General features: G+C 49.8%; 1 protein-coding gene across 2 annotated transcripts in view; it reads right to left on the bottom strand.

The window, feature by feature from the left end:
- Positions 1 to 22,541, bottom strand: part of LOC144100731 (uncharacterized) — a 308,214-nt gene that overhangs the window by 165,428 nt on the left and 120,245 nt on the right. The window lies entirely within an intron of this gene.

The following is a 22,541-nucleotide window of genomic DNA, read 5'->3' as shown; positions in this document are numbered from 1 at the left end:
TTTGCGCATGCGCAGACAGGATCCAACGTACGCCCGTGCGCGTAGGCGCCCCGCCAGTACGCGTAGGATGTGTGGATCGAGTTGGGGCTTAAGCTTTCGACGTGTCAAGGGGCACCATCATGGAGCCCACCAGCCTCGGGCATGTTAGCCGCCATCCCAGCGTGTTGAGGACCGGGACGGTGCTGCGATCCATCAGTCTCAACGCACGGCCCTGTGATCGAGACACCCTTCCTAGGCTGCTGGTGGCAATGGAGCGCGCCACACAGGGAGTGCAACACGCGAGTCTGACCCCGGCTCAGGCGGTCGCTTCGGTGCCGGCTGTGCACCTCCCTGCACCAAACGAGCAGCAGCCACCACGTGGTCCTATTACTGCACTCCTCCTTGCGGCCATGGCAGCGACGGCGGGCCTCCCCACTACCACCCACGTGGCCCAGGGGACCGACTCCGGCAATCCGGCCGTGGTCTCGAACCTGGAGAGCGAGGCCATGCACGAGACAACGCACCGCAAATGCCGTCGCTCACCTTCCCCTCAGCGGGGACCACTGATGGCGGCCATGGCAACAGTATGCAACCACGGGGCGCTGCAAAGCGCGATGCAGGAAGCCTTCCCTCGTCACCTGGCCGAACAACAACACTCCAAGGAGCCCTCAGCAGCACCAGCCGTGTCATTGTGGCTTCCCCCCCCCCTCCCCTGTCAGACCCTCTTTTCGATGTCACGGCCGTCCACCCCCAGCTCTTCCTCGCCCTGTCGGGCGCGAGGGGGGACGGACCCGGCGATCCGGAAGGCACCCCCTCTCCCACGCAGGCTGCCGGGGCGCCGCGCATCCTCCCGGCTACCGGATCGGCAACGACCTACATGCGGGCGGACGCTGCTGGAGCCGCCGAGCTGTCTGCTAGCGGCCCACCCCCTCCCATCCAGCAGCAGGCACGGAGCAGCACCAGCGGTGGAAGCGGTCTGCAGCCTGATCCCATGGAATCAGGCGTCGTTGAGGGCCCAGCGGCGACGCAGAGCGGCCATGGCCAGGGCTGCCACCTCGGTGCAGGTCCCGGAGAACATCCACAGGACTGTCTTCTCCGCCCAGCCCAGCGGGACGCGGCCTTCTCGCGAGAACAAGGCTGGGAGCTGGCGGCGGAGCTTGGACCGCGGCCTGGCGTCCTGGCGGTGCGCGTCAACACCCGGCGTGGTGTTGTGGCGGTGGACGCGGAGAGTGCGGCTACCCTGAGCGAGCTGCTCGCCATCTCCGTGATTCGCGGGGTGGCAGTGAGCGCGATGGAGCCCGCCCCTCGCAACCACTGCTCCGGCCTCGTATTCGGGGTAGATGGGCGCCGGACGGTGGAAAAGCTGCTCGCCGCAACTGACTCAACCGTGCCCATCGTATCGGCGTCGCTTTCTGGCAGCACCTTGACTGTAAGATTTGCGGCGCCGGTGCCTCTGGCATACATATCTATTTTCAGCAGGCGCCTGGCTGTGCGTGCCTGCAGACCACGGCCACTGTAGTGCGGCAAGTGTGGCGGATTGGGCTACACCACCAGAGCCAGCCGGGCTCCACACCGCTGCAGCGCTGCGGGGGCCCCACGATTAGGGCGCCTGTCAGAGCCTCAAGCCACGCTGCCTCAACTGCGGCGGGCAATACGCGGCCACGGACCCTGCGTGCCCTCACTGGCAACGCGAGAGAAATGTGGCTACCCTGCTCGCCACATCGCAGGTGCCACTGTCTCTGCGCGCTGTCCGGGCCGTGGTGGCCGCAGAAACGGCGCCCCAGGCCACCCGCAGCACTGCACTATACCGTCTGGCACTCCTTCCTATGCGCAGGTGGTGAGGAGCAGTGGACGGAGCCAGCACAGCCAGCAGCTCCAACAGCGGGGTCGGCAGAGACAGGGCCCGCGCACATCTCGTCAGGCACCGCCCGCTCCTGCTGCCAAAATACCGGGCCAGCCTCCGGATGCACGCGATCGCGAGATCGAGAAGCTGAAGCTCGCTCTGCGTGCACTCTGCTCCCTGCTTCCGGAGTAATCAGAAGGTCGCCGGGCCTGGTTAGTGTGGTGTCCGGCTTATCACCGCAGTCGTAATGCGCAGGCGCGCAAAACGAATAAAAGGCGTGCGCCGCAACCAGCGCGCGGGCTTATCTCGACCAGCCACGCACAGACGAACAAGTGGGAATAAACGTCGCTTCGCCCCTGGAAACTTGTCTGCTCCTTCGCATGAACCACGCAATACTACAGTTAGAAGCTGCAGGATCTCCTCAACAGGATGCCAAACAACATGGCTAGTCGCTAAGCTCAACCACGGATCCCCACAATCCTGCAGTGGAATGTCCGCTCTCTTGCAGCGCGGTACTCCGAGCTCCGCTTGTCAATCGCAAAAAGCACGCCGGAGGTTATCGCGCTGCAGGAGAAATATGTGCGGATCCACGGTGGGGAGCCCCAAAGGCGGCTACCCGGCTACGTCGGATACCATTCGGCAACCGCATGTGAGGAGATGCCCTGTGCTGGTGTGCCCTGTGTCAACCGCTCCCATCGGCCTGGGAAATCGCGGTGTGTGTGCGGCGGGATGTGCAACATACCCTCGTCGGCTCGGCGGCGGCGACAACCGATGCCCAGGAGTGTGTGGTGGTGACAGTGCGCGTCGGTGGTGTTGACACGTCGGAGGCCTGTGTTTACGTGCGCCCAGCTGTCGCGTGGAACGCACTGTGTTTTCGTGCAGTGTCTTCGTGCTGTGCTCCGCGCCAAATCATCTGCGGTGATTTCAATGCCCACCACCACGGTGCGTGGGGCAGTGCGCGCTACTCCGCGCTAGTGTTCCTGCATATGCTGCCGCAGGGAGCAGAGCTACGCGACTGTTTTCCTCGCGCCGCTCTTGACGCCATTCGCCGAGCGGCCGTCACGGATTCCGCTGACGACGTTTGTTCCATTTTGAACTGGAGGAGCCGAATTTCCAGGCGCAACGCCGGTTCCTCGGCAGCCCCAGTACCCTCTCGGCTGCCATCGTGATCGGACGCGTCCGGTGCAGTCGGCTGCGGTGTGTTCCCGCCTTTTCCGTGCGCTCTAGTTGTATATATTTTCATAGCGTGCAGTGACGACAGCCTAGTCTGATAAAAATTACAGTTCAATATAAATTATAAATTGTTCAGCAGGCACGCTCAAACTCCATGCGGCGACTCATGTTTGCCATCAACAAATTATCATTTTTCCTGCAACGCTACAATTTCCAAATGAAAATGTGAACAAAGGTTCGGTTCCTAACCTGACTATACGTGACAGAGCATTTCTCATGTGCAGCCGCTGCCAGCCTGTCTGCTTATTCTGCTGCCACCTCCAGCATTTTACAGAAATGGTTTGTTTTGTGAAATAAAGAATGTTTGACAAGCACACTGTATGTGAAATTTTGTTCTAATCCCTGTCTACTGCACAGAAGTGGGAGGCCAGTCTCTCTGCATGAGAACAAGCTTTGCCTAGGCTATTTCACTATTTTATTTGTTAAGAACACCCTTAAGGTTTCACTGACAAGGATGTTATCACTGGAGGAGAGGGGAACAAAAATAGCATGAAATACTTGAAAGCAAAATTGGATATTCAGATAATTAATTTTTCTTGAGTAAAAGCATAGAGCAGTCCAAAACAAAAATATTTCAGGATGCAGTGAAGGTACGTATATTTAAAGTAGGTCAAGAGAAAACGCAATAGTGCTTAGGGGAAAACGAGCAAATAACAGCCCCAGAAAGAGATACACATCGCTTTTCGAGATCCTTGGAAACTATTAAAGAAGTACGGCACGTGACGTGTTTGGACTGAAAAGATGACCATGGCATAGGAAAAATGCAATGGAGAGCTGAAAGTCGAAGCGACAAATGATACGTGTATTTTGTGAAAGATAAGCGCCAGAGTTTGAGATATCTGTGCCTTTGGTTGGTCACATTTAATTGCGTGCAAAATGCGTTGCTTTAGACTGCCCGTATTCACATCGTATGCAGCGTGGTTTCACAAGCTTCGCGCAACATCGGTGGTCGCAACCCCATAGAATAATGTATTTCAGTGTGGTTCTGCAGGAAGATGCAATACCGCACTTCCCTTCATCCCACAACTCACGCAGGTTTTTCATTTTCAAGCATTTCTGCGCCATTAATGTCCGTACTGCGAGCTATCGCTGTTATTCCGCGATATTTCTGTCATGCTGTATGATATTTTCGGCAAATCAGATTATTTTCCGGCGTTTTTTTCAACGAAGTATGATGGGCTTATCATCGATCCCTGAGCACTGAGACAGTAAAAGGAAAAAAGGATGCCCGCAATCCAGCGCCGTTTGTAAGCTTTAAAAAAAGTGAACTGCTCTACAACGCCAGTTCCGTCACGATCCCAGCGCCTGTGCGCTCGAGGAGCTGCTTTCCCGTACAGCTTGGAACAAAATGACGGACCTTCGAGCAACTCTGCTCCCTGCGGGAGCATATACAGGAACACTACTCCGCGCGAGGAGACGACCTACACGATGCAGCAGCGCAGCTTGGACTCACCCCCTTGAACACCGGTGAGCCCACCTTTCGACGACGCAGAACATCCGGCTCCTGCATCGATGTAGCCTTCGCATCCGGAGGCATCGAGGCGACGTGGCACCGATCGCCATCTCTCTGGGGCTCGGATCACTACTCAATCCTGATTGAACAACCCACTGCGGTGGAGGCGCGCGCCACACGCTCATACTCCATCGTGAAGTGGAGTGCGTTCAGACAGGCTGTAGACTAGGCGGCCGCCTAAGGAGCCCCCTTTTCCACGAGTTTGGTCCGGAGCGCCCTCGCAGCCACCTGAAAAGCAGAGGTGATAGCGGGGCAGCCCACCCCTGCCAACAAACTGCTCGAGCTACGCGAGAAAATCTATCGTGCAGAGCGAAGGGCGCGACGGACAGACAGAGCCGCCGACGGGACAGTCTACAACCGCCTGGACGCGGCAGCGCGCAGCCACGCCAACAAACTATACAGTCGGCAGTGGGCTTCATTATGCCAAACGAAGGAGGTAGACGCAGCTCGTGGAGGCTGTTTGACACCTTGCGGCGCATCACAGCGCCACAGGTAAACCCTCAACCGCCTCTAGCGGGCTCAGCTACGAGGAGCTCGCAGAGCGGTTTGCCGACCGGTTCGCGCCGCACAGCCCCGCAAGTGCAGCTAGCATGGCTGCTCCCTAATGCCCCAGAAGAGGTGCCAATCCCTCTCCCGTCACCTCGGAAGGTCCCTGTGACGGGCCTTTCACCGCGGCGGAACCGAACAATGCGCTGCAGCGCTGCCGCCGCCGATCGGCGCCCGGACCGGACGGGGTGACCTACCAGATACTGCGAAACCTGGATGCGGAGCAACGACAGATCCTCCTGCAGCAGATCAACTTCGTATGGTAACGCGTGGAGCTACCGGAGGACTGGCGCACCGCAGTGGTCTGTCCTATCCGTAAGCCAGGGCGCCCACCTACGGAGCTAAGCGGATGCCGACCAGTGGCACTAAAATCGGCGGCGGATAAACTCATGGAGCATATGGCATTGCAGCGTCTGAACGAGCGAGCTGCGGATGTTGATTTCTTTGACGAGCGGCAGACGGGATCGCGTGGGATGCGGTGCACGGCTAATTCGATTTCGGATGTGGTCACAGCGCTGAAGTACGCCAAGGCGGCAGGCCAGGTCGCGCTACTGCTACTACTGGACGTCTCGGGCGCTTTTGACAACGTCCACTGCGCACCAATTCTCGCGGTGCTTGAGGGAGACGGAGCGAGCGGGCGCCTTTAGCAATAAGTTCGCAGCTTCTTGAGCGTGTTCACCACGCGCGTACGAGTAGGGGGCACGTTCTCCGAGCCTCGTCCGGTGGACTTGGGCGTGCCGCAGGGCTCTGTCTAATCACCATTTGTGTTTAATGTGGCCATGTCGGTTGTGCTGGCCAGCCTCCCCACGAGCGGCTGACACCATGTGTAACCAGACGACATTGCTCTGTAGTGCCGGGAGCCACCGGGCGAGGCGCTCCGCGTGCGGAGAAGTGTCAGGTGGGGGACGAGGCTCGTCGATCGTACAGTGCTGTAGTGCAGCGAGCATTGAGTGAGAAAAATGAGAACGAAATGAAAAAGGCTAAAGCGGGCATGGAAACTCGCGACAATAGCGTACAGCGGCAGGAGAGTCAGCTAGAGCGATCCGGAGGCCAACAGATGGAATTAGGAAGCGAACGTTTGGGGCACAGGAGAGTTCTGGTGGTCGGGGACTCGAATGTAGCGAGGGTTTAGGGAGGCGTTCTGACGGCAGTGAAGGCAGACAGGCGGGTGCAGGTGGAGGCTCAGTCGGGAAAGTGCATGGTGGATGCAATGGCCAGAGCCCGGGAGGTGGTGGTGGGCAGCATGGATGGCGAACACCTTGTGGTCATCCATGCTGGTCTCAATGATGTACTGCAGGGGAGGAGCCAGAATCTCGAGACGCAGTTGGAGGTGGGGATGCGTAGGCTTAGAGAGGCCTCTGAGAGTGTGCATGTGACCATATGCACAATCCCAGAGGTCCAGAGGCAGGCTCGCGAAACAGAAAGGAGGGTCGTGGAGACTAATCGGGTAATTAGGCTATTGAGTCGACGACTAAGATACGAGGTGATGGAGGTCAACAGGGAAGTGTACGAGGTTAGGCCCCACCCTTTTGCACAGGATGGCATCCACTACGGTGGTGCCACTGGCAAGAAGGTGGGTAGTAGGATAGGTCGCCAGGCAACAGCTTTTTTGGGGTGACCCAGAGCTCTGAAGGAACCAGTGTAGAGAAGGAAGAATTAAGATCAAACGGACAATGGAACCATAGGGGAAGAAAGAGACGCAAGCGCCAGGGCCAAGTTAATTCAGATATAGGTTTCATTAACATGCAAGGTGGCAGGAATAGACTGAAATGGGAGGAAATAGAAGAACAGTTAAGACAGGAGGAATTAATGGTATATGGTTTAGCGGAAACACATCTTAGAGAGATGGAGCAACCACCCTGTAACCCACACTACGCATGGGAATATTGCAATAGAACAGAGGGCAGCAGAAAGGGATGTGGAATTCGGGCATTCATTCATAAAAGTATGAATTTTCAAAGGGTTAGACTGGGATGCAGGGAACATTTATGGCTAAAAGGAACAGTGGCAGGCAAGCAAATACTCCTTGGCTTTGTATACCTGTGGACAGGGGTTAATGCCAAAGAGGAAAACAGGAAAATGTTAGAATGTATTGCAAGCGACATTGATGAGCTGGAGGACAGGGCGAGATAATTATATTAGGCGACATGAATGCACACATAGAAGACCTGGATGGGCACACGGATTCGACAGGAAGCATGCTGCAGGACATGTGTGACAGGCATGATTTAGTTGTATGCAACAGCACCGAGAAGTGTGAAGGGCTCATAACATGGGAGGCGGGGAGTCTGCACTCGACGATAGATTATGCACTAATGTCACAGAGGATGTATAACAGATTAGGGGTAATGAGCATAGATGAAGATGGTTCCAGAAGTCTAGGTAGTGACCACAAGCGTATCAAGTTGAGCTTCAGAAGAAAAAGCAATGTAGGACTGAATCAAGATAAACAATCAGGGGGAAATTTTTACTCAGAAAAGCAATTGGAAGTAGCAGCCAAACAAATCGAGAAAGTAATTTTTGAGGATAGTGAAACAGAATGGACTTATAACAAATTAACTCGATTACTGGAGCTAGAGCTAGCTAAGGTGCGAGTAAAGCTAAAAGGGAAAAGATGCAAACCCAAGAGTTGGTGGGATGAGGAGGTCAAGAGGGCAATAGAAAAGCGCAAGGAAGCATCCAGGGAACACAGATATTCCAAGAAGAGGGGGGAACCAAAACCCGAAGTAGACAGAAAATGGGATACCCTCATAAAGTGTAGAAGGGACGCATCCTATTTGATTAATGAGAAAATTAGAAGAAAGGGTGCCCAATGGATGTCAAAAGTAAATAAAAAGGATAGAAAAGCAGCCCAAAAATTCTGGAAACATGTAAATGCAATGAGTAATAAAACTAGGCTAGAACTAAGGTTTATTGTTACAGATGAGGGTATTCGACTAGAAGGGGATGAAGCAATAAAACACATAGGAACAAGGATGACGGAAAAATTTTCAGCAAAGAACGTGGTACATAATTTATCGAAGGAGGATAGACCGGTTACAGCAATAGCTTCACTTGAGCAAGGAGAGTGGGAAAGGGCAGAGAAGAAGGTTCCTAGTGGCACATCAACAGGACCAGATGGTATCCCGATTATATTGATAAAGAAGTTAGGACCAAAATCCAAGCAAACATTAATACAGGTAGTGAACAAAATGATAGTGGATGAGAAAGTCCCCGATGAATGGCGATTAAGTAGAATGAACATGATATATAAGGGAAAGGGGGACAAAGCAGACGTAAGTAACTATCGCCCCATAACAGTGACGTCTGTGGTTTACAGGGTTGTGATGCAAATTATAAAGGATAGACTGCAGGCTTGGGTGGAGAACGAGGGGGTGCTAGGGGAACTACAGAATGGGTTCCGGAAACAAAGGAGGTTGGAGGACAATCTATTTTCATTGACGCAGTGTATAGAAATTGCGGAAAAGGAACATAGGCCCTTATTGCTAGCATTTCTGGATATTAGGGGAGCCTATGACAACGTTACTCAGGAGCATTTGTGGGACATATTGGGCACATTGGATGTGGAAAATGGAGTAATTAATCTTTTAAAAGATATATATAGAGGTAACAGAGTGCTCATAAAATGGGAAAAAAATGTATCAGGGCCTGTAGAGATACAGCGGGGGCTTAGACAAGGATGTCCTCTGTCCCCTTTGTTGTTCATGTTGTACCTGCAAGGTTTGGACGCCAAGCTAGAGGGGAGCGGACTAGGTTTCAACCTATCTTTTTTCAAGCAAGGCGAATTGATTAAACAGACATTACAGGGACTAATATATGCGGACGATATAGTGATAATGGCTGACAACAAGGAAGACCTGCAGAAGTTGTTAGACGTATCCAGTACAGAGGGAGATAGATTAGGCTTCAAGTATAGTAAGGAAAAATCTGCAGTCATGACATTTAATGTAGAGGGCGGCGAGCATAGAATACAGGAGTTCGTGCTAAAAGTAGTGAATGAGTACAAGTATCTTGGGGTGTGGATAAATAACAGTGTTGAGTATCTGACAGAGCATGAAAAATATGTAATGAATAAAGCTAGTAGGAATGCAGCTGTCATGAAAAATAGGGCACTGTGGAATTACAATAGGTATGAGGTGGTAAGAGGGATCTGGAAAGGGGTGATGGTCCCTAGCCTGACCTTCGGGAATGCGGTCCTGTGTGTGAGGCCAGATGTTCAAGCAAGGCTGGAAATTAGGCAACGGGGAGTAGGGAGGTTAGCTTTGGGAGCACATGGCAATACACCAAATCATGGGGTACAGGGTGATATGGGATGGGCGTCTTTCGAGAGCAGAGAGGCTAGCAGTAAGATAGCATTTGAGGAACGATTGAGAAGGATGGAGGAAAAGCGGTGGGCTAGGAAAGTTTTCAGATACCTGTATATAAAGAATGTTGACACGAAATGGAGAAAGCGAACTAGAAAATTGACAAGCAAATATCTGGACAGCAGTAAGGGGGCAAATCAGCAATTATCGGTTAAGAAAAAGGTTAAAGGAACAGAGAGAGCTTTGTGGAAAACAGGGATGCTGACGAAATCGGCACTAGAAACATACCGGACCTTTAAACAGGAAATTGTCAAAGAAAATATCTATGATAATTGTAGGGGAAGTTCTTTGTTGTTTGAGGCCAGGACTGGAGTTTTGCGGACTAAGACGTATACAGTCAGGTACCAGGAGATAGACACTTTGTGCATTGCGTGCGGAGAGGAGGAGGAAACAGCTGAACACTTGATACTTTTCTGTAAAGGGCTTCACCCTACAGTGGAAGGCAGCGGGGCTGACTTACCCAAGGCATTGGGGTTTAGGGATAGTGAAGGGAAAGTGGATTTTATGAAGTTAGAAGTAACCAAGCGGAGATTATCTGATTGGTGGCTAAAAGCAAGACAGGAGTAAAATTTCACAAGACATGGCTAGGTGGCTTGAGCCACCGCCCGATGTAAAGGGTTCAGCCGTATCCATCCATCCATCCATCCATCCATCCATCCATCCATCCATCCATCCATACCTTCAGGGAGCGTTGACAGCAGTCGACGCCTTCTTGCACGGCCTCAGTTTGTCGCTGAGCGTGGATAAATCGGTGGTCATGGCTTGCGTTTCGCGCGCGAGCCTTGCGCCACTGTCACTGGGCGGGACTCCGATTTTTTGGCGTGAATCGGTGTGGTACCTTGGCCTAGACATTGACCGGCGCCTTTCCTTCCGCTCTGCTGCGACCAAGGCCTGTTTGCAGATGAAGATCACCGTCGCCGTGCACAAGCTCACCGCTCGAGGCCAGGCCATCTCCCAGCAAGCCGCGCTGCGACTGTACAACGCCGCGGCATTGGGGGCGGCACTTGTTCCGGCGTCCAGCAATGAAAATGCAACGAGGAAGCAACAAGAAGAAGAACGTTTATTCGTGACCGCTTGCCGATTATATAGCGTAGGCGACAGCCGAGTGATAACGTTGTCATGCGAGGCAGAGGGCCCTTGCAAAGAGCACATGCGCAACTGATACGATGCATCTCACTCGGTGAAATAGGAATCTGCGAACAAGATACGAGACACATGACTGAAATCCCGGTTGTAATAAAGCTGGTTTGGTTGCTGTCTTTGCCGGGTGGATCGCCTAGGCACCGGTTGCGTAGGCAGCATTGTTGACTGCGATGCACCTGGGGTTGCTTCGGAGATGTCTTCGCCGTCGGTGTAGTCTTGTGAGACGTCACTTCGGAACGACTCACGTATGGCTAGAAGATGTCGGTTGCGTCGAAGTAACTGGTTGTCCTCTGTAAGGACACGATATGACATTGGCGCTACCAGGTTCATGACTCGTGCCTTGCGATCCCAGACGTCCCCTCGTACTCTCACTACCGCATCTTTTTTTTCAATTCGGGCAGAGGTTCCATTTAGAAGACCTTTGGTGGTGTCGTTGGCGCATAGCTAACTCTCGACTGAGGCAGGGCATGAAGTCCGGCAGCCAGGTGCGCAACTTCCTGCCCTGGGGCCAGATTCCACTTCGGTTCCGTCTCCGAACCGTTCCTTTTCGGAGTGACGTCAAAATGACGAAAGCGAAGTACGTGAGAAGAAAGAAAGGGAAGCCAACGGCCAATCGGCGAGCGCCCGACCTCGCGGGAGCCCGGCCCACGACTGCCTGGCTTTTTCGGGGGCCGTACACTAAAAAATAGGTTGTTTTAAAAAGAAATCAAATATCAAAAATAATTGGTAACACATATTATTTAACAAGAAGTCGCAGTGCGTGCAAGAGAGTGCAGTAAAGAACTATTTCGATGTTTCTTTTGGTACATGTTTCTCTTTTCTGTCGGTAGATGGTATCGCATACGCGCGCGCGCGGTGCCATCAGGGAAACCATCTGCTTTTTGGCGCGCGTTGAAGTTTCGTCTGCCTTTGGTCCGTTTCTGAAAAGAAGACTCGCAATGACAGATGCAGCGACTCGCCGGCCTCTTGGCCCCCATGTTTCGCCGCGACAGCGTACTCTGCTTGTAGAGTTTATGGAGGAACACCCGTGGCTCGTGAAAGGGTCATCTGTTTTGACGCCAGAAATCACAAAAGCAAGCAAAACGCTTTTGTGACCGGAGCTTGCAGATATTTTAAATGCAGAGGCGCCAGCAAAGAAAACAGCGTACCAGTGGCGGCAGTACTGGAAAAAAGAAGTATATAACTCCCGCCGCGACGCAGCCGTCGTGGCCGCTGAACACAGGTGAGTGCAATGATCCAGGTGCGCTTTTGCTTCTGCGTAACAAGCGGCGCATTTACTCCTAGGGGTACCGGCGGCGGCCATCTGTGCGGGCTGCGGGGCCGCATCCTCGCGCTTGTCGGGCGCTCAAGAGCAGTAGGCGTGTGTGAAGGATTTTTCGAAGAGGTATGTTCGACATGAACTGCATATTTCCTAACAGAGGCCGTAATTAGAGAAGTTATTTCAAAAGTAAATGGAGGTGGTTGCAAGTAATCGCGAGCCTTAGACCAGTGACTACGTTTTATCTATTTGGTGAACTGATGGTATGCTTTCAGCGTTACTTTTCTCGGTCGGGACCCTTTACGGCATCTGCAAAAAAAATCCTTTAGTTAGTAGTAATCTTCTGTTTACTGTGAATGCACCTTTGTTTGGAGTAGTAATAAGCATATAGTCAGGTGCAAAATTTCCAATGGATTATCATTGAACACTCTATATATACAACAGCGCACAAGCATTTTTGGGAGATTATTTATGCAGACCCACGTTGCAAGGTGATTACGCAATGTCTAATTGATCCAGTTAGTTTGAGTTTGCAAAAATTGAACTGCAATCATTTTTAAAATGTTGTGTTGAGTGACGTGTTAAGAAAATATATTTTGTTCTTAATTGTAGCCTCTTCGGTTTTCATTCATTTTACACTTTGCTTCAATTATATATTAATTATTGAGGTTATTCAAGCAGACCGTGGAGTCAAAGTACGACTGCTAATTGTGGTGGCCTTGTACGCTCAGGATAGCAGCCTAGCGCCTTCTGCACAATCCCTGGATGGGCATGCTCCAAGCCTCCCGCTCACTCCAACAACTGCTGTGCAGCCCGTCACAGCTCCTGCTGACCCAGCCACTCCACGTCTGCGACGATTTCCATCACGTGTCTCTGTTGGAGATCGACCCGGAACGAGTGGCTTGTCACGTAAGTTCAGCAATGCACACGATTCTTCACCAGTGATATCAAGCTTCCCTATTGCATGCCATTTTCTATACTGTTATCTTCAGTTCAGATCTATACTGCATAGGTAAAGTGCTGCAACAATGTCTTTTCTGTGGGTATCCTCAGGGACAAGCCAGCAACAGCAGTGGTGCACACCATCACGCAGGCCAGCTGCTGAAGATTTCCTGCCAGAAATTGCTGCTGGCTACCAAAAGTCGTTAGACTTGGCAGCTGAAATCAAATCTGTATGTACATATACCGTTTGCTGCATGGTTGTTAGCAAGAAAGAGTAATATAACAGTCAGTGCTATTCTGGAAACAGGAACTGCAGAAGCTTAAAGACGTGGTGGGTGCAGTTGCGACAAGCTTCCAGCGAGAGGCAGAGACGATGATAGGCCACTCAGCTACCCTGCATTGCCTGGCTGCTGCTACAAAGGCACTGGCTGACTCGCAAGCACGCCAGGCCACAGCACTGGAGCGGATGGCAGCTAGTCAAGAGAACGGACTGGCCAACGAATCTGCAAACTAGGCTGGTATTGTTGCTGCAGTGGAGCGGCTGCCAATTACAGGGCAGTTCATTCTGCAGCAAGTGCAGTGGCTGTCCACCGTCGCCCCTATCAGTGGTGAACCTCAAGCTAAATAGCGTCATGGTTTTTTAATTTTATTCCACTTCGGTCATTTTGAGTTCTAAAGTTTCTTTTTAAATGTTACTAATGCCATCCTACTTATTATGCTAGTCCAGACAACTGAAGTTTTGTGTGTAGACAAGGGTCTTTCAATTTTATTCATTTTGGTTTACATCTTTTTATTTTGCTACATTATCCAAACCAGCTACTCCAGACGATTGCTTCATTTTGTGTGTAGACAAGAATATCTGCTTTTCATTCATTTCTGTTCGCATCACTTTGTTATGTTATATTACCCAAAACAGCCACGATTACTTTATGCACATTCCTTGTTGCTACCCTTATTTTACATTGTTAATCCTGTCAGCTGCGATAGTCTCTGGGCAGTGTGCAAGCAATGATAACTGCAATTTGTTATTTTAGCTCACTATATCATTTTCTTTCACAGTGCTACCCTATCTCAGCCAAATACTCTGTGATGTTATGGCATTGTTAATCCTGTCAGCTGCGATAGTCTCTGGGCAGTGTGCAACCATTAATAACTCCAATTTGTTATTTTAGCTCACTATATCATTTTCTTTCACAATGTTATCCGATCTCAGCCAAATACTCTTCAGAAGTTATGGCATTGCTAATCATGTCAGCTGTGATAGTCTCTGGGCAGTGTGCAACCATTAATAACTCCAATTTGTTATTTTAGCTCACTATATCATTTTCTTTCACAGTGTTATCCTATCTCAGCCAAACACTCTGTGATGTTATGGCATTGTTAATCCTGTCAGCTGTGATAGTCTCTGGGCAGTGTGCAACCAATAATAACTGCAATTTGTTATTATAGCTCACTATATCATTTTCTTTCACAGTGTTATCCTATCTCATCCAAATACTCTGTGAGGTTATGACAGTAGTGCATACATTTGAGCGCACCTTCCTGCTGTAGCCATTGCGTAGAAACAAGCTCTGCTGTGATTTTTGTATAAGTATCAAAGTCATCAAGAAGCACCATGTGATATCATATAATTCGGCTACCAAGAATGCTCTCTGTCTCAATAATTCAGTCGAGCACATTTTGTAGCATTGTTATTCATTTCTGCCAAGATTGTGCCGAAGATATCCAGTGATGAAGAGGCTCAGTGCATCATAAATAGCCACAAGCAAGATTTTATTTCCAGTGTCAATTATTCATACCAATCCAGGCAGCTGTGTTAGGTCTTCTAACAGCAGCTATTGCTACAATGGTATAACTCATATGCAAAAGGAAAACAAGACCAGAAACAACAATCATAATGCTGAATGTTGAGGTTGGAGTTGTTAAGTTTATTCTCAGTTTCCTCATACAGAAACTAAAGGACCCCGAACAAAAGGTGCTTTCTTGCACCTGACTAAGTTCAGGGCCCCATATAACCTGTGCACAGGAGAAACCGCGCTGTACAGATGAAATTGTGTTCTACACTCAAGAATACAAATTAAAAATGGAAAAATACAACAGTAATAAGCACTCAAAGAGCAAACAAATTAAAAATGAACAAAACAGCAATACAAATTGCAATATAATTTCGATATAAATTGTTACTGAACAGAACATTACCGATGCTCTCAAACAACGACCACATAAACATAAGCAAGACATTATTGGAAAAAGCTGATGTCACCTTGACTGCTTCTTAAAGAAAAAGAGGGGATGAAAATAAATGAGCTAACGGCAAGACAACAGCACCCACAAATATGGTATTCAATTATATGCATGCCATAAAAATTATCACCGCTGCGGAGGCTCAGTGGTTATGGTGTCGGCAGCTAATGTGGAAGGCGTGGTTTCGAACGTGCCCACAAAGATCGCATTTCGATGGAAGCGGATGTTTCAGGCCCACACACTGCACGAGATGTCAGTGCACATTAAAAAAGATTTAGTGGAGCCCTTCAGTATGACATCTCTCAAAAACTGAATTGTTTGGAGAAGTACAACCTACCAATCTGAGCCAAACCATATATGCTATAGTGTATTGGAAAGCCACCTGACATTGTTTATCATGACATATCTGAGGATATCAAAATTGAACTGCCTGCCTTTTTTACTGTTTCCTTACCAGCTGCGAACACATTGCATAAGCCTTATAAAAATCACTACTTTTGCGTGTGAGTACAGATCTGAGTCACCGTAGTGCACACAAGGAATACGTCTACTTAGGCCAGGTAGTGACAGCTGATCTCGATCATGAGAGGGAAATAACTAGAAGGATAAGAATAGGGTGGAGCGCATATGGCAGGTTCTCGCAGATCATGAATAGCAGGTCACCAATATGCCTCAAGAGAAAAGTGTACAACAGCTGTGTCTTGCCGGTACTCACCTACGGGGCAGAAACATGGAGGCTAACGAAAAGGGTTCAGCTTAAGTTAAGGACAGCACAACGAGCCATGGAAAGGAAAATGATAGGTGTAACGTTAAGAGACCGGAAGCGCGCAGAGTGGGTGAGGGAACAAACGCGAGTTAATGACATTCTAGTCGAAATCAAGAGGAAGAAATGGGCTTGGACAGAGCATGTGATGCGAAGGCAAGGCAACCGCTGGTCCTTAAGGGTAACGGAGTGGATTCCAAGAGAAGGCAAGCGTAGCAGGGGCTGGCAGAAGGTTAGGTGGGCGGATGAGATTAAGAAGTTTGCAGGCAAAGGGTGGATGCAGCTGGAAAAGGACAGGGTTAATTGGAGAGACATGGGAAAGGACTTTGCCCTGCAGTGGGTGTAGTCAGGCTGATGATGATGAGTGAATGCATCACTGTGAGGTGTGTCGTCTCTGCCTGGCGAGCTGCCTTATCACACGCTGACGCACTCTTCTCAAATAAGCAGTGTGCTGAAGGCGTGGCAGAGAGAGGAAATGTACAATGCGGCACCGCACTGTCTTAGCTTTTGTTAGTGCAGAGCGAGTGGAAGATGGTGGTAAGTTTTGTGCAGCAGTGTCATCCTCCTGCTCACTATCCTCGCTGTCGTTGTCGTCATCGCTGCTACATCATCATCATCATCATCAGCCTTACCACACCCACTGCAGGGCAAAGGCCTCTCCCATGTCTCTCCAATTAACGCTATCCTTTGCCAGCTGCATCCACCCTTTGCCTGCAAACTTCTTCTCATACGCCCACCTAACCTTCTGCCGCCCCCTGCTACGCTTACTTTCCCTTGGAATCCACTCCGTTACCCTTAAGGACCAGCGGTTATCTTGCCTTCGCATTACATGCCCTGCCCAAGCCCATTTCTTGATTTCGACTAGGATGTCATTAACCCGTGTTTGTTCCCTCATCCACTCTGCCCGCTTCCGATCTCTTAACGTTACACCTATAATTTTTCTTTACATGGCTCGCTGCGTTGTCCTTAACTTAAGCTGAACTCTTTTCGTTAGCCTCCACGTTTCTGCCCCGTAGGTGAGTACCGGTAAGATTATGCTGTTGTACACTTTCCTCTTGAGGGCAATTGGTAAACTGTCACTCATGATTTGCGAGAATTTGCCATATGCGCTCCACCCCATTCTTATCCTTCTAGTTATCTCCCTCTCATGATCCGGATCAGCTGTCGATACCTGCACTAAGTAGACGTATTCCGTCACAATTTCTAGGCTCTCGATGCCAATTGTGAACTGTTGTTGCCTTGCTAGGCTGTTGAACATTACCTTGGTTTTCTGCATGTTAATTTTTAGACCCATCGATCTGCTCTGCCTGTCTAACTCATTGATCATGATTTTCAGTTCACCTCCTGAGTGACTCAGCAAGGCAATGTCCTCAGCAAATCGCAGATTATTTAGGTATTCTCCATTTATTCTTATTCCCAACTGTTCCCAATTCAGGCCTCGAAATGACCTCCTGTAAACATGCGGTGAACAGCATTGGCGAGATCGTGTCTCCTTGCCTGACGCCCTTCCTTATTGGAATTTTATTGCTGACTTTATGGAGGACTATGGTAGCTGTGCAGTTGCTATATATATCTTCCAGTATTTTGACATAAGGCTCTTCTACCCCCTGATTACGCAATGCCTGTATGACTGCTGAGGTTTCCACTGAGTCGAATGCTTTCTCGTAATCAATGAAAGCTATATATAGAGGTTGGTTATATTCTGCGCATTTCTCTATCACCTGATTGATAGTGTGAATATGATCTATTGTGGAATATCCTTTACGAAAGCCTGCCTCATCATTTGGTTGATTAAAGTCTAACGTTGCCCTGACTTCATTAGCGAATACCTTAGTAAATACTTTGTTGGCAATTAACAGATAGTAAGCTGATCGGCCTGTAAATTTTGAAGTCCTTGGCATCTCCCTTATGAATTTAGATAATGTTTGCATTCTTCCAAGCTTCTGGTACAGTCGAGGTCATAAGGCATTGCGTATACAGGGTGGCTAGTTTTTCTAGCACGATGTGCCCTCCATCCTTCAACATATCGGCTGTTACCTGATCCTCCCCAGCTGTTTTTCCCCTTTTCATTGCTTCTAAGGCTTTCTTTACTTCATCTTTCGTTACTGGCGGGATGACGCATTGCTGTGCACTGCTGTCTTTCTCATTAACGCTCTGATTACATTGTCTACTGTACAGGTCTGTGTAGAACTCTTCGGCTACGTTAACTATCTTATCCATATTGCTAATGACACTGCCCTGCTTGTCTCTTAATGCATAGATCTGGTTTTTACCTATGCCTAGTTCCCTCTTCACTGTTTTCAGGCTACCTCCGTTCTTTATAGCATGCTCGATTCTCTCCATATTAAACTTCCTTATGTCGGCTACCTTGCGCTTATTTATTAACTTTGATAGCTCCGTTTGTTCTATTCTATTGGTAGGGTTAGATGCCCTCATGTTTTGGCGCTTCTTAATCAGATCTTTCGTCACCTGAGATAGCTTCCCGGTATCTTTTCGAACTGTCCTACCGCCTACTTCTACTGCGCACTCCGTAATTATTGATGTCAGATTATCGTGCATTGAATGAACATCAAGATCATCTTCCTCAGTTAAAGCCAAATATCTGTTTTGCAGCGCTATCCTAAGCTCCTGTGCTTTCCCTCTTACGGCTAACTTGTTAATGGTCTTCTTAGTCACTAGCTTCTTCCGTTCCCTCTTCAAGTCTAGGCTAATTCTAGACCTTACCATTCTGTGGTCGCTACAACGCACCTTTCCGAGGACGGCCACATCCTGAATGATGCCAAGTTTAGCGCATAGTATGAAGTCGACTTCATTTTTAATCTCACCATTGGGGCTCTTCCAGGTCCATTTCCTGTTTTCTCGTTTGCGGAAGAAGATATTCATGATGCGTAAATTATTTCTATCCGCGAATTCGACTAATAGCTCTCCCCTGCTATTTCTAGAGCCTATCCCATAGTCACCTACCGCGTGGTCGTCAGCCTGCTTCTTGCCCACCTTCGCATTGAAGTCACCCATGAGAACAGTGTACTGCAATTTTACTTTATTCATTGCCGATTCTACGTCCTCATAGAAACTTTCAACAGTCTCGTCATCATGGCTGGATGTGGGTGCGTAGGCCTGCACCACTTTCAGCTTGTACCTCCTATTCAGCCTAATTACTATAGATGCTACCCTCTCGTTAATACTGTAGAACTCCTCTACGTTGCCAGCTATATCCTTATTAATGAGGAATCCCACACCTAGTTCTCGTCTATCCTCTAACCCGCGATAGCACAGTTTGTGTCCTTCCTTTAGTACTGTATACGCCTCACCTGTCCTCCTAACTTCGCTAAGCCCTATCACATCCCATTTAATTCCCGCTAGTTCCTCAAACAGCGCTGCTATGCTAGCCTCACTAGCTAAAGTTCTAGCGTTAAACGTTGCCAGGTTCAGATTCCAATGGCGGCCTGTCCGGAGCCAGAGATTCTTAGCACCCTCCGCTGCGTCACAGGTCTCACCGCCGCCGTGGTCAGTTGCTCTGCAGCCGCTGGGGACTGAGGGCCGAGGGTTAATTGGTTTGATCATAGAAGGTTGTGGCCAAGTACTACACTAGGGCGGCCAAATCCTGCTCTGGCGAGAGAGTGCGTTGTCGGTTCTGGTCGCCGAGATCAGGCCGCACTCTAGGCCTTGTTATGCGATTCCATCGACACGCGGATTTTTTTTTTTAACCCGGTGGAGAATTGCGCCGCACCAGGATTTGAACTCCGGTCCTCTTGCATGCGAGACGGATGTTCTACCTCTACGCCATCGCTGCTACATGAGCCATCAAAAGGATCCCCTTCTTCAAGGCACAGGTTGTGGAGCGCTTGGGGCTGTACTGCAGAGTTCGATACCTTTGAAGGCACCGAAATCTGCTTTTCAGCACCCCAATGCAGCGCTCCACAGCTGTCCTCATTGAAGAGTGAGCATGATTGTAAGCCCCCTCTGATGTCTGGAGGCTTAGATGGCCAGGCACAGGCGTCATCAGCCAGGGCTCAAGCGGGTAGCCACTGTCACCTGTGTAAAAATAAAAATAAAACCGTGCTCAGTCTCTGCATTTACCTCCTTCGGATAAGACAGCTCACCAAGCAGAAACTCCCCAGGACGCAGTAGCCCTTGTTCGGCAATTCTCCTCCGCAGAAATTAATGCTTCCAGCAAAAGGCATCGTGGATCCTGGTCGCGGCGGATCAATAGCCTGGATTCTCAGTTTTTAATCGGAGATCTGCAAATATACAAATGTAGTATAAAGATTGACACATGCTGGAGACAAACTGATGGGTAGAAAAAAAAGCCATGGCTCTAATGCACTCTGAAATTTCCATAAATGCAGCACACTGTTGGAACATGATATGAGCATAATTTTAATAACTATTCATGTTAAGTTTCTGCAAAGAAAGTGAAGGTGACATCATTCTAATAACAAATGATGCATTTTATACGTTGCTTCGCCGAGCGTCCCGATATATATATCAATTTTAACTCTTTTCCATGTAGGGCCACAATAACCGTATTGCGACGCAGAATGCAATATATTAAGAAAATAATGCGGAAACCCTCGGCAGAATTTGTTTCTCGTAAGTATCGTTAGTTAACATGTTACCCGATAATGTAAATGACGTTTCCTCACTCTGATTTTGAGTGCATTCAAATTTAAGCATACAAATGCACGCAATCCACGCAGGCAGCTGAAATTCGCGAATTATGATTTTGTTTTAACGAGTGCACAACCTTGTAGTACTTACCAACATCGTGTTTAGGGCGTAGTAGCCCTTTCTGGTCATGAATGCCTGCGTTTCACCAGGGCTGAGGCCTTTGGGCTGACTGATGGCAACGAGGGTTCCATCGATGCAGCCAACGACACCAGGAATTCGGCCGCGGTGCAAAAATTCTGCCACTGCCTGCTGAGTTTCCGCTGGCGTGGATGGAAAGGCCACCCACCCTTTTCGCTTGCCAACGCGAGTTATAGCTAGCGCTACTGCGCGGATGCAGCGGCTCATTGAGGATTGCGAGAGTCGGATGGTCACCTCACAGCCGGCAGAAGTCTGAAAGCTCCCGGTTGCCAAAAACCGAAGCGCACAGAGAACTTTCGCTTCTGTCGGCAGTCCGGTCGGCCCCCTTTTCCCGATTTCGCCCTCAAGATCAGCACACAGCCTACCCATCAGCGCCTTACTCATCCTGAAATGGCGGCGGTAATCTTACTACGGCAGATCGAAGGCATCTTCCCTGTTTCTGGGTCTTCTCTGCCCAGTGCGGCCGCAAAGAGCCGCGAAAAGATACGGGGTCATGGGCGCCGCCATGTTTGTTTACAAGCGGTTGCGCGAAGTGGACCTACTCGCCGCGGTTCTTGTGCCGGCCGGCGAAACGGTTCCTTTCGGCGCCGTGGCCACGCCCCGTGACGTAGACGAAAAACGCGGAGCTGCCTCCGGAAGTTTTTCGTCACGCCGGACGTGACGACGATCGGCTAATGAGAGGAGGCGGAAGGAACTGGTTCCCGAACGGAACCGCAGTGGGATATGGAGTAGTTCTCCTGGGGACCGGCCCTCGTCCAGTGGAGTAGCTCGATAGCCGAGCAGACCCAACCAGAAGTCCTTCATTTCACCTGTTTTCTTCATGATTCTTTTCACGATTTGTAATCCTTTCTCGTCGAGACCATTGGACTGTGGGAATCTCCGGCTCGACGTCACATGCATGATGAAGAGCGATAGAGAACAGGCGATTGATGAAGTCGCTGAAAGAATGTGCAGGCGAGTGGCGTGTGTAAGTAGCTCGAAAATCCACCGAACAAAGGGAACAACGACTCGAATCGCGAAAGCAAAGCCGAGGAACGACTGCAGAACACCGTGGTAAGTCAAACTTTGCAGCTTATAGAACGAAAAGCAATGATTAGTAAAGCTAAGCACGACAAAACGTGTTAGTTCACTTAAATCGGTATTCGCTTAGCCTGCTAAATAACGGGATTTTTTTTCTCTGCTACAGCAACTTCAGCACGCACGACCACTTCTGTCACAGTAGCTGTATGCGGATCCGTCGAAATGTATACTTTACTCAAGCCTGGTGAATAGAACCAGTCACATCTCAACACCTGCACGTCTCCTTCAGTCGGCCCCAACCTCTCCGGAGACAAGACTCGGCGGAGAAAAAAAAAATCGTCGGCGCACCACGCGAGCACTTCTACCGTGTTGCATCGACCTCCAGGCGGCCTTCCGCTCTGAGAGGGCTACGCCTCCGAGTGGCGCCTGCGGTTACCTGGACGTGGCCAACACAGTGCAATGCCCCCTTCTAGCCTCTTCTGTGGACGAGGTAGACAACACACATCGGCCCGGGACCTGCACCCCCCCCCCCCCTGTATTTCTTTCGGCAAAAACACCTTCTCAGATGCGGACCACCCCGAAGTCATGGCGGATGCTGAAGACTGGATCTTGTGCCCGCACCAACACGCCTTGCTGGGCTTCCTTCGAGAATGTGGACTTTATGTGTAAGTGACTTATTTCGCCACAATCGACGCTGTTCCAATAAAAAAATAATTATAAGGCCTTTGTTGGCGCTAAATGAGTATCATTATGTCCACGCCTGCGTTACGTGATAGTATATTACGGGATAAGCATAGAGCCTTAGGGGGGCAAAGCACCCTCAGGTTTTTCGTGTCGTGTTCACTTCGTGATTATCAATTGCCTTCTGAAGAACCTCTCTCTAC

The sequence above is a fragment of the Amblyomma americanum genome, chromosome 8 (genome assembly GCF_052857255.1).
Source record: "Amblyomma americanum isolate KBUSLIRL-KWMA chromosome 8, ASM5285725v1, whole genome shotgun sequence".
Taxonomy (NCBI): domain Eukaryota; kingdom Metazoa; phylum Arthropoda; class Arachnida; order Ixodida; family Ixodidae; genus Amblyomma; species Amblyomma americanum.
This window is presented reverse-complemented; position numbering and strand designations above follow the sequence as displayed.